The following is a 12,191-nucleotide window of genomic DNA, read 5'->3' as shown; positions in this document are numbered from 1 at the left end:
CAATGTTATTACTGCTCAATAAACCTTAAAAGGCAGTCGAGACACTCAAGGCTTCGCCCTGATACGAGCAGTCTTGTTTGGCATTTAAGGCCAATTTAAAGCCTTCGAACTATTTCAATTATGTGGCAAAAGTCAATTTAATGGGCAAATTTTGTTTATAAACGAAACTAGTTTGGAACTAAGTGCTATTGTTGTGTTGTTTTGCAATTCAGCGTTTACGAATTTGGTTGTTTAAAGTCACAAGGTCCAATATTCGAATAAAAAAAAACAATTAAATTGGATAAAAAGTAAGTTTTAGAGAATCAAGAGACGGGTTTGAAACGATGGAGTGATCCCTACGGTCAAGGTCAACAGAGTTCAACGACCTCTTCCTACCAATCAGCGGGGGACAAGTACAACAGGGGAAACACAGGCGACAATTACAACTCAGCTGAAAATTTCAGTCAGTGCAGTTCCTTTTATGACTCGTCGAATTCGATTAAGCAGCAGAGAAGAAGTCAGAATGGAAATAGTGCGACGATTGCTTGGGGTGATAGATATGTGGAAGTCAAAACTAACATGGCTCAGAAAGTGATGATAATATGGGTTTTGAATTGGAGACTTTTACGGCGATTCGAGATAACAATTTTGCGCTACTTGTATAGGCATGTCGCGCTAATAATTTGTTTGGCCAGTTTTCTTTTGAAGATAAGCCAGACCGGTATTTTGAGTAAGCTCAAAAATCTTTCCATCTTCAGCTTAGGAACTTCGATATCTAACTGACCCAAGGAATGTTTAGAAACTTATCATTTTACACCATACAATGCGCGTGTAAGAAGATGTTGAAAAATTTAGGTTCAATTTTATGTTAAAGATAATTATAATTCTTCATGAAAAGTAACAAAGGATCAAGGCTTCACTTAGACATGCGAGCAGTATCGTTTGCTGTAACATCAAGTACGCAGTTACGCTAATTCGTATTCAAAACCATTCCGATCGAGCCTAGCTAGTCCAACCCGGGTAGAGGTTGTTGTTTTATGATCAGACGGTCGCGACCGAACTTTAGTATTTCCAGACTGCCACGACCAAATTTTGGAATGTTAACCGCGATCGGCGCAATTGAACAAAAATTGGTCGCGGTGGTCGAAAAATTAGTCGAAGTGGTCGAAAAATTAATCGCGGCATGGTCGAAAAATTAGTCGCAGCTGTCAAACAATTAGTCGCGGCGGTCGAAAATTAGTCCCTGCATGTTCGAAAAATGAGTCACAGCGGTCATAAAATTAGTCCCGGCATGATCGAGAAATTGGTCGCGGTGGTCAATAAAATAAGTCACGGCGGTCAAAAAATAGGTCCCTGCATGGTCAAAAAATTGGTCGAGGCGGTCGATAAAATTAGTCGCAACGATCGAAAAATCAGTTGCGGCGGTAGATAAATATACGAAAGTCTAAGTGAGTTATCAGTTGAAATGAGACTCTACAATGAGGGAACTATAAACCTTTAACAGAACATCTCTGAAGGCGGCAGAAAAATAGAATAGACGATATTTGAGTTAAAACAACATAAACATACAAAAAAGCTCGTATCAGAGCGAAGCCCTGAATGTTCCGACTGCCTTTCAGGTTCTAAGAAGCAGAAAATACATGAAAAAAATTACTGTGATAAATTGATAACAAAAAATTTGCAGTTATCTGGAAAATCATCTTTCCACACACCATAAAAAGAAGGTACACCTTCTTAACTCTAAACAACTCAACACCATACAATCTTATTCCCTACTTTCTGTTGCCTTAGCAAACTAAAACCATCACATTATAAAACTAATTCTACAACCTAACACCTTTTTAATACAAAATGAAAAGAGAACTTACTTCAAATGGGTAATTCGGTAAACATTAAAGAATAAAGCAAGAAAAATATGGTCATTTCAAGCCAGACAACTTCGCGCATCTTAATCCGCGCCGTGTAAGTTTTGAATAGAAGTGACCTTGCCAAAAACTCGGATTGTTGAAATGGTTCGAAGCAAAAAATGAGCATTAATTTGACCCACTTTCATATCGGATAAATTTTCCAAAACTTCAGAAATCGCAACGGGGATGGGTGGCATCTTATGAAAGAGTGGCATTTTACAAAAGTAATCACAAGTGAAACATATTTTCAAATTTTAGCTCAGGACAACAATACAAATTGAATGATTTTTTAAAAAAAAACTCCGTCAAAAATGAAATTTGTCCGAAGAAAAAAAAACCGCCCCGAGCACAAATAATTCGTTACTTTCGTTACGAAAATCGGAAAAATAAGTAAAATAACCAATGGTTGCAATTATTTTTCAATCAAGATCGTAGTTTTCATTTCCGAGAACTGCTGGGTTTTCTTTTTAAAAGTTATCAAACGACAATTATTTGCTGCATATGAAATTAACTCGAATTCAAAATTTTTTTCTTGTTCATTTTTAAATTGAGTTTGCTGATGAATTGTAATTGATGTATATACTACAATTCAAAGTAAAGATGGAGATTTCAAAAACTACATTTGATTTTCGTTATTTTTTAATTTGGTTTTTGGTCGCGAATGCGCTAGTCAAAACTTGTAGTTTGATACACTGGTGAAACGTCATTCACAACTTTTTACTTTTGACTGATAAGGAAGTTATGAGTACTCTTTGTGGAAAACTGGCTTTTTTTCTTTTTCCCCCACCTGCAAAGTTTTATAAATAAATTTACTGTTGACATTGCCCGATTGTCATGAAAAATTACATACAAAATAATTAGGCCATGATAAACATATTTAGTTTTTATAATTAGCCTTGTAAACCACTCGTTAGACCATTAAATTGATGCTTGTGTTTCTTCAAATTGAACCTTAGCAAATGCTCAGATTGAACTAAAACCTATGGTGAACCAAAATCTATGACACTTTTGAAGGGGCTGTCATTCCTAACTATGTTTGACGTAGACCCAGAAAAATTTAACACGTTATTGAAGAGGTGTTGAACTTTGATAATTGATTAAAAAATCATTTTAACAGATACTGGAATTTATTTTCGCCATTTTTCGGTCAGTTTATCATGCGTTCGCGGACTAAAGCTGTAGCTGATGAAGTTTGATCCGGTGTGACCATATGACAACAGATTTCAATACTTGTAATAAGTTCAGTAGTGCTTCGGGGGTTTTGGCGATGAATTGAAGCACAAACATATATCCAAAAACAGTAGTCCAGAGGCAATACCGCAAAAAAAGTACTTTGAAACCTGTTTTCAAATTTAGGTTTTTAAATTTTTTAGCTATTCAGTTTTAAATATCAAATTAACATTGAAAGTTTTAACAACATTTATTAAAGTTCTCTGGCTGACAAAAGATCTAATGATAAATATGATTTGAATATGATACAACCCGAAACTATGAAGAAAAATGTTTATGACACAGTTCAAAACAATATCACATATTGAAAAGTTATCTTGAAGTAACAAGGCCAGCATTGTTCTCACGAAACAGCGTTGAAACTATGTTTTTTTATTTCAATGAAAAGAAAAATTGATAGCCCACTTTTTGATTCTGCCTAACAACTATTTTCAATGATTTTGTTGAATTTTATTCAAAAACAAAAGCAGCTTTTACTTGATCATTTGTTGAATTTTTACATGCAATAAGCATTTTATTCAATTCATATGCTTATTTTTTGATGGAAAGAAAGGATCTGAATTTACAAAACTCTTTGTCAAATTAATGTTAAGTACCCACAAACTTTGAGCAACAGATTTTGAAAAATTAAAAAAACAGTTTTCGTGGAAACAATGTTTATCATACATTTTTTATACGTGGAAATTGTATGAAACCTTTTTTAAAAAAAAAAAAAACATTTTTAATTAAATAGCAAAAAGGCCAAGCCTGATCAATCCTTAATTTTTAAATATGCATGTTGAATACTTTAATAAGAACTAGTAAGAAACTTTTTTAACAATTAGATGATGTGATCCCAATTTCGATAAGAAGGAAGCTCAATTGTAGAAAAAATGGTGAATTCGATGTTCACTCTATGCAATTTCAAAAATATTTGGAACAGCTGAAAAAAGTTTGCTTTGCATAATGAAGTGAAGTTTTTGGGTTTTCGGTTTAACAATTTCCTCTTATGGAATCTTCTAAAGTATCAATTATCTCTGAATCAAAGCGATATTTATTACCATCCCAACATATATCATCTTTACTCAATGTATTTTTCATTTTTTTTTCAATGTACCAGATATTGCATGGTACCTAAATCTTTCAAACTTCAAACTTTTATCCTTTACAGTTTTGGTTTAGGACTTTAGAAATCTCAATTTTTTTGAAAATGCGTGATCGTACACAAAAGTAGATCTATTTTTTTGGTTTTTGCAATTTGAGACAAAATTTATTTAACAAAAAACTTTTTATCCGCCAAACTTGATCTGATTTTAGCTATTTTCTACTGTTTTCCTTCACTCGTTCAGTTCTAAGAAAAATTTATTTTAATATTCTATTCTTTCAACGTTGTAATAATGAATGGTGAAAAAATCTATTAATGTGAACTGATTTGCTTTTCATATTTCATATCATAACACCACGCCGAGTCCTGTTCATTTCGGCCTAAACCGCCGATACAGTAAAATCTAGACTACCCAAAATCAGATTAAAAACTTACACGATGAAACAGCATGTGCATGTAATTCATTCAAACATTATTTGGAATTCTACCCGGGTTGACCAAAAATGCTTGACATACAACTCTCATAAATGGGAATTTTCTTTTCATACAGTTTTATACTACAGAAAATTGTATAAAAAGTCTATAATAAACATTTTCCCATATATGGAAATTGTATGACAAAAATTTTTGACATAAATGGAAATTATATGACTAAAAATTTGTCATTTATGAAAAAATGTATGACAAACAGTTTTCGAAATATTTTTTCAAATGCTAAACAAATTACATAAAAGCACATCTAATAAGCCGTGCAATCTGTAAACAGACAAGAAAACCTGAGAAAAAAGTTTTTTTTGAAGTTGCAACCTCAGTTTCTTAAACTTCTCCAAGAAATCTTCTCAACTCTTTAGATAGCAGCAACGTCCTAATCATAATCTTAAGAGGGGGTACTTGAGAGGGGGATATATTAATTGTTTTTTAAAAAATAACCTGCATATCGGGGAGAAATTTCCGGCAAATCTCCCCAACATCGTGAATCCACTACTTCTGACATATGGAATGATCAGCTCAAAATGAACAAAATATGAACGCACTGTTTAATACAAGGCGCTGATGATTGAAAGAACATTGATTGTTCAGAATTCATTGAAAAATTAGCAAATTAACCGGCAATAGTTTTTTTGCTACCAAGCTATGGGATTTCAGAAAATCCCATAAAAACACGTTAAATGAGTATAAAAATAGAAATTTTGAATTGTTGAGCGAGAGTTGAACAAAAACCATAGTTTTTTCCAAAGGTTTTTGTATTCTCTCATGGCTTGATCTTTATTTTGTTTACTCAAGGTTTCCATCTGTCGATCTGAGTTGATCTCGCAAAAAAAATCATTTAGCGTTCAGTAGTTTACTGTGACTTTGTAATTTGCGTCACTGTACCATTAATAGTTCATTAATCAATAGAACACTGTACTATAAATGAATCACTGTTTTTTATCAGGAATTCTAATTTCCATCAATGAGCCGGATCTCTTCCCCGTTTTGTTTGCTCTTATTTGATTCCCACCTATTAGCTTTATGTAGACTTCTTCAGTGAAGTCGTCTACTTTAAGCACGCTTTCACTCTACTTAACGGCCGCAGACTTTCTCCCCTTTATACCGTGTAATAGCGAGGGACACTAAGACACGATATTATCCACAATCACGAAAGGGTTAGGTTATGTTGTGGTCCGACTAAATCGGCCGATCAAAGGAATACGCAACTTCCCTCTTAGTTTAGGCTCATTTCGGCTCTCCTCTTGCGCTTCTAGCTAGTTCAGCAAATCGTGGGCACAATAAGTAAATTCTCAATCTCAAAGGAGATATAAGCAATTTAAAGTGCCCTTATTGAGCTAACTACTATTTAGCAACTTCTATAACGAAGCCCGCGTTTCGTTCCGTTCAACCGCTTCGTTATCTCGCTTGTCAATTTTCGGTTGAATCGGTTCAAAACTTGCCTATTCCAGCAGCGCAACTCGCTCACACGACTAATTCAACCCGATACTAAACTCGGGTTCCAGAGCAACTCGCTCACACAACTAATTCAAAACGACACTGGCAAAAATTGTTCTCTACTCTGACTGAGAACCAACTACTCTTAAATGTAGGTAACATTTGTTCTGAGACTTAAAGGCTCACCGGTACCCTCCAATTCTCTATCTTTCTTTACATTTAGTTTTAGTTAAATCACGCCATTCCGTATCAGTCCTGACATCCGCTTAAATCAACCGCCCACACATGTTTTACGACTAAATCCCTCCTCCTGTCAAGTCTGCCAAGTGCCAACTTCGGTTTCATTCATCAGTCTTTTCACGCTTATTAGATACTCGGTATGCGGTAGCTGTCACAATTTGACCAAGCAAACAAAAGTCATACAATTTTAACCAACTAATTCCTGACCTCAGTGAACTTCAGCTCTCGGGTTCATCTCAACCTCCAAACCATGCTATGTTTACTCAGTGATCATCCCAATGCCTTTATTTTAATTATCCCGTTAACGTTTTGACCTCCCAAGTGTAGGGGAGACCCTTTTTATGGGTAGCTAACTCATTCCAAGCATCTGAAATTTCTACCTGTAGTCTATTCAAATCCCGACTTTCTAGCTATCAGGGGATCGTAGTTCTTCTGTTAGGGGTCAAATTAAACCGAAAAACTCACCTACAGGAAGCCGAGTAAACTTCCCGTACGTTCATACCATTTAGAAGACTTAATATTCATGCTGCGGTCCTGTTACTATCCATTTTTTCTGTGACTACTTTTCTTTATTCTAATTGAATTGCTATCAATAGATCACTTGCCAAGCTAAACTGAACTCAATATTCACCAAGTCCACTTTGAATTAACTCTACTACTCCAAGGTTGCAATACAAAACTGAATCTCCAATCGCTTCTGCTCTAGTTCCCAACAAACAAATTTCCTCCCAATTTTTAACAAGATGACCAATTCTCATTTCCAGCGGTTGGGCTGGGGAATGCGCCACTTAAAGGTGTTAATCTTGGGGTTTTCAAGGCAATTTTGGGGTCAAAACGCCAAAAGGTTAATTTAAGTTCAACCGGGGTCAATATTCTAATCTTCCATATTTGGGTTCAGAATTTTATGGGGTCCTAACTACCCAGTTCTATCCATTTCCATTTAATATTTCACAAGTAACCCCATTTCTAAGGTCCCTTATCACTTTTTCCGCAAAAAAGTCGCCGGAGGATTCTCAGTCACAAGGGGGTTTTTTTTCGGGGTTCGTATCTCATGTCGATTGCCGCAATAAAATCATTATGCCACCTTCCAATTTTTCGCGTGAATTGCCTATTTCCTGTCTAAGGGGGTGATTTTTCAATAGCTAATAGCTTCCGATCCAACCGCTGAATTTGATTCCAATTATAATACAAGATGTATCTTGCCGTTACACATCATCCATCCAAGTTTCAGCTCCCTGCGCTCTTTGGGGGCCAATAAACGACTTCCGGAAGTTAGGGGTGGGTTTGTTTCCTTAGAGCATAAAACTGCAAGTGGAGTTCCTAGGGTTCTGGGGTTGTAAAATCAAGCTTCCCTCAACTAGGCCTACAAAATACTAAATTTTGAGCCCAAGACCGCCGCTAGTTTTTGAGCTCTGATAGGGCCATTTACACTTCCGGGGACCGTTATCGCTTGCTGCCCAAGGGTCTGAGGGGTCCCATTTTTCGTATGCCCGGGTCAAATCATCTCTTGTGTCGCTTTTCTGAAATTCATAACGTTAGCTTTCTTAGTTCGATTGGGGGGGGGGGTTCGCCGATTTTGTCAAATTTTGTTTTCTGGCATAGGAGGGCCGAGATGTTCGAAGATTGAACTATTTCGACCTCGACCTTTTGTTTGCTGTGCTACTTAACTTGATGACGAATCAATCTTACGCTCAGGTTACTATAGCTTGTAATACAGTAGAATCACCAACTCTACACTTTGTAAAAAAAAATTTTTTGGGGCTCCGGTAATCGTAGTCACAATAATGTCTGAACACAATGAGCTTCTAGTATAAGTTTTTGTTGTGTTTCAAGCGCCTATGACCTCAAAATGACAAGACAGACAAAAAAGCCCAAAAACGAGCGCTGATTCAAAGACTACTCAGCTCTAGTTGGATTGGGATTTTAAACGGTTCTTCTTTTAAATGTTTTAGATATGTTCATGGGGAACTTGACGCTGATCATAATATAAACCAGTGATGGTATCCATTGACCGCGTCGTAACAGTGATGATTTAATTCCCACACGGTTCCACTCTAATTCAGTTTAATTTTTTGCAAATATCTTCCTGATGTGTGTGACGGGGGGTTTTGACTATTGTTTCATTCTAGCTTCGGTAGAATGAAACAATTATTTTCTGAATTTTCAGTTTCTCTACTTTTTCCCAGCAATTGTAAGGTGCGACCATGTTTCTTGATCGAAAATGTATAACAGATACGGGTTCCAATCTTCACGACATTTTGACGAAGTTGAGAATATCGATTGCAGATAGGGGGAACCGGTTAAAGAACCTTATGGCGACCTAATTCAGTCCGTATATTATATATTATCGGATACTGGCCACAAATTGTCCCTCTTCCAAAAGAGCGAAGTGACATTTGAGTTCTTCGCCAACCCCACCCCCCATCTTTTCAAATATATCGATTTCCAGGCTCTTTTCCAGTCCCCCCCCCCTTTGGTTTTTTCTTAAAATCATTGTATGAAAGTCAATTTCAAATTAATAGTTATGTTATAAACTGCAATTAAAACGTATCAGCGTGAGCAAGTGAACAAACTTTTACAACATTTCTTACAGGTAAAAGGCCGCGTGAACAATTTTTGAACAGTTTAATTTTGTAACTTTACGAGGGGGTGGGAAACTAGAAAAGAGCCGTTTTCTATGCTTTTTGACGAGTTATTACGGACGGCTATGTTGCGATGTGAAGTATGAATAACAAGTCAATCTGATCACAGTTGCCAGGTTGGGCTCTTTTTCACCCTCCCCCACCCACATTTAAAATTCAAATTTTAAACAGTAAAATAACATTGTCATAATGCAACTTGAGGCTCTTTTTTCTTTACCTCACATAAGCATCAATTTTATGGGCTCTTTTTCAGATAGGGTACACCGTCTGCTCGTCACGCTATCTTATTTTCGGCCGGATAGATTCGTGCCATTTCTTAGTCTTATACCGATCTTAATCTTACTCTTATATCTCTTAGTCTCAATAGATCTAGAGCATACTGGTTTTGTTACGAGTCAGTCTCTTGGAGAAAGCAACTATTTCTAAGTTAAATTCAAATCTCTCTGGTGCCGAAATTACAAGTAGTTTCAGCACTTACAAATAAGTGGGTTGTTAGTTTGATGGAGTATGATTGGTATGATTGGCTAGTATTCAATATTTTATAGGGATAAAAAATCTAAATAATAACCAATAATAAAATATAGTTTGGATCTGCTTCCACCTACCCGGGGTTTACAGAGTTTTTGTTATTTGACATTTATCTGTAATGGAGGATGGATGATGTTCGTTTGTATGTCGCGAGCATCATTTCTGTTCCGTTCTTGGAAAAGGAAGCTCCAGGAAGCTGGAATTGTCAATATCAAGTTGTTATTCAACAACGACTGTGACCGCCAACTGTTGCTGTTGTTTTCTGGAAGTCAATCTGATTACGAAAGGGTTTGTTATGATTGTTTGTACTTTTTTGGTAGAGAACTGTGTTTCGATCTTGTTTGGAATGGCGTGAAGTTTGAGTTTGGAGGGGGTGCCTTGTAACTCGGAGCTGTACGTATACTTGAACATCGAGGTGGCCATTGGTCTGATTCAATGGAAGTCCTTTGCTACGATGCCAAGTCGTACTTCAAATCCTTTGAGTTGTGATTGTAGGCGGCATATCGGTTGTGTTCAGCCATTCTGTAGTTTGAGTGTGATGGGGTCGTCTAGTTCCTTGATGCTCGTCTTTTGGGCTGTGTGAAATCTATATACTGCATTATATCATGTACATATACAAATTGTTTGTTAGTTCTGTTTTTAGTTAAGATCTTTTATTAGTTCTTATCGCAAAAGCGTTTTATTTAATTCTGTTATTTTTGAAGAGTTACTCACCCTTGAGTAGCTCTCATCAAAAAAAAAGAGTGAGTCACAAAGCGTGGTTCTAGCACGGTGGGTTAGGCCGGCTATAGAGCATGCTCAGGACGTCCTTTCTGGTGGTTTAGGCCAGGTGTAGGGTATGATTTCATGCTAGTTTTTTGTGGGGTCCTGTTTTGTGTTAATCTTTTATTTTGTATTTAATACTGGTTTTTCCTTTTGTTGTTTTGCTTGTGTCCTTTTCTCAAAAATCAAACTGTTTGGTTTGGGTTTGTCTTTCGACTTTTTGTGTTTTATTCTTTCTTTTTTGGACTTATCAATAGTCTTCAAAAGAATAATTTATCCAGTTCTTAAGCTGGTTTAATCCGGTTTGGGTACCGTGGGCTTTCTTTTCTTAGTCATGCTGTTAGGTTCTGGTTTATGGTGTTTAGTAAGCTGCGTTGGTTTGTTTGGATTAGTATATAATTCCTTTCCAACCGGGTTAAAGGAAAATTAGAAACTTGTTAATACTTGTTAGAGTTGTTATCAGTGAAAGTTAAAACTTGAAATTCATTGTTTTAAACAATTCGTCGTGGGTGAGCAGTGCGATTATGGATGGAATTGTGGGCGAGTGAATGTTCTAAAGAAGCGTCTTTAGAAAGGTTAGTACTGCTTTCATTTGTATAAATTTACTACTACTTTGTGGGGGTTGAAAATATTAATTTATTTTCAATGTAATTAGATTTACTACATTGGCGAAAAGAATTTATATTTTAACTTACTACTGCTGGGAAGAAATTTTACTGCTTTGCAGTTTTTTAATTGCGGTTTGTTAATAGAAGTTTATAAATAATGAAAAAGTATCTATTTTTGATTTGGCTTTTCTGTTTGTAGATGATTGTGATCTGAAGACTAAAGAAAAAGAAAAAAACATTTAGAAAGAATTGTTAGTTTCATTTCGAATTTGTTAGTTTAAATTATTCAGTTCATATTTACCTAATTGTCGGGAAAGAATCCATGGAAAAAAACGTCGTGGATGGCTTCAGATGTGGTTAGTCATTTTGCTAACATGCGAATGATGTTTTTAGTTTGAAGTAGTGGCCAAAGCAATTGAAGTGCTCTGATGGTTTTTAGTTCTTCGGTGCCAACTGAAAATTCATAAGTTTTGTTTTGAATGAGGTTAAAAAATTTGTGATTATATTTAGTATTGTGTTTAAATTCTAAAAGTGAAACTTTGACGGGTTTTAGGTATTCATTTGGAACAATTATTGGGCGGGATTCTTCTACATTGAAGGTTTTGGTTAGAGGACAAAATATAATCATCTGGGTGATGGGATCATAGTTGCGATGGATGCCTTGAAAGTTAGTATCTTTAATGCAATATGTGTAGTTAAGAAAAAACGGTGATGTGTATTTGGAGTTATTGAAGTAATATCAATGATGAGGTGGTCGTGATGGTGTGTGCAAGTCATAATGATTGTGTATGAATCTATAATAAGTGTAGGTATGTCTGTTTAGTACGAAACATGATGTCGTGCGAACAATGCAAATCACGTTCTTTGAGTGTGAGAAAATGGAAGGTTAGTGAAAAAGTTTCAGATTTGTCGTAATTGGATTCATATGCTTGAATATCCCAAAAGTGCTTCCGAGATGATGTGATCATGTTTTTTATCTAAAGAGCTGAGGGTGAATGTGTAAGGTGTTCGAATAAAAAAATTTTTCTGTTAGTTGCGGGTTAGCAAATTTATTGTCGTCAAGGAATTGATCTTGGTTAGGTCGGATAAGGTGATGATCGTAATCATCGATAGAATAATGGTTAGCTCGGGGTGCGGTGAACATTTTTAATAAGTTCTTGTATCCTACGTGTATGAATTGACGAGGGGTTAGTGCTGTAGTTAGTCGGTATAGTTACATTTTTATATTTCTTGTGGTCTGTTAATTAGTGATAAACAAAATGGGTTTGAGAAATGATAATATGAT

This window comes from Symsagittifera roscoffensis, chromosome 10 (genome assembly GCF_963678635.1).
Source record: "Symsagittifera roscoffensis chromosome 10, txSymRosc1.1, whole genome shotgun sequence".
NCBI classification, from domain to species: domain Eukaryota; kingdom Metazoa; phylum Xenacoelomorpha; order Acoela; family Convolutidae; genus Symsagittifera; species Symsagittifera roscoffensis.
Note: the sequence above shows the minus strand (reverse complement) of the source record.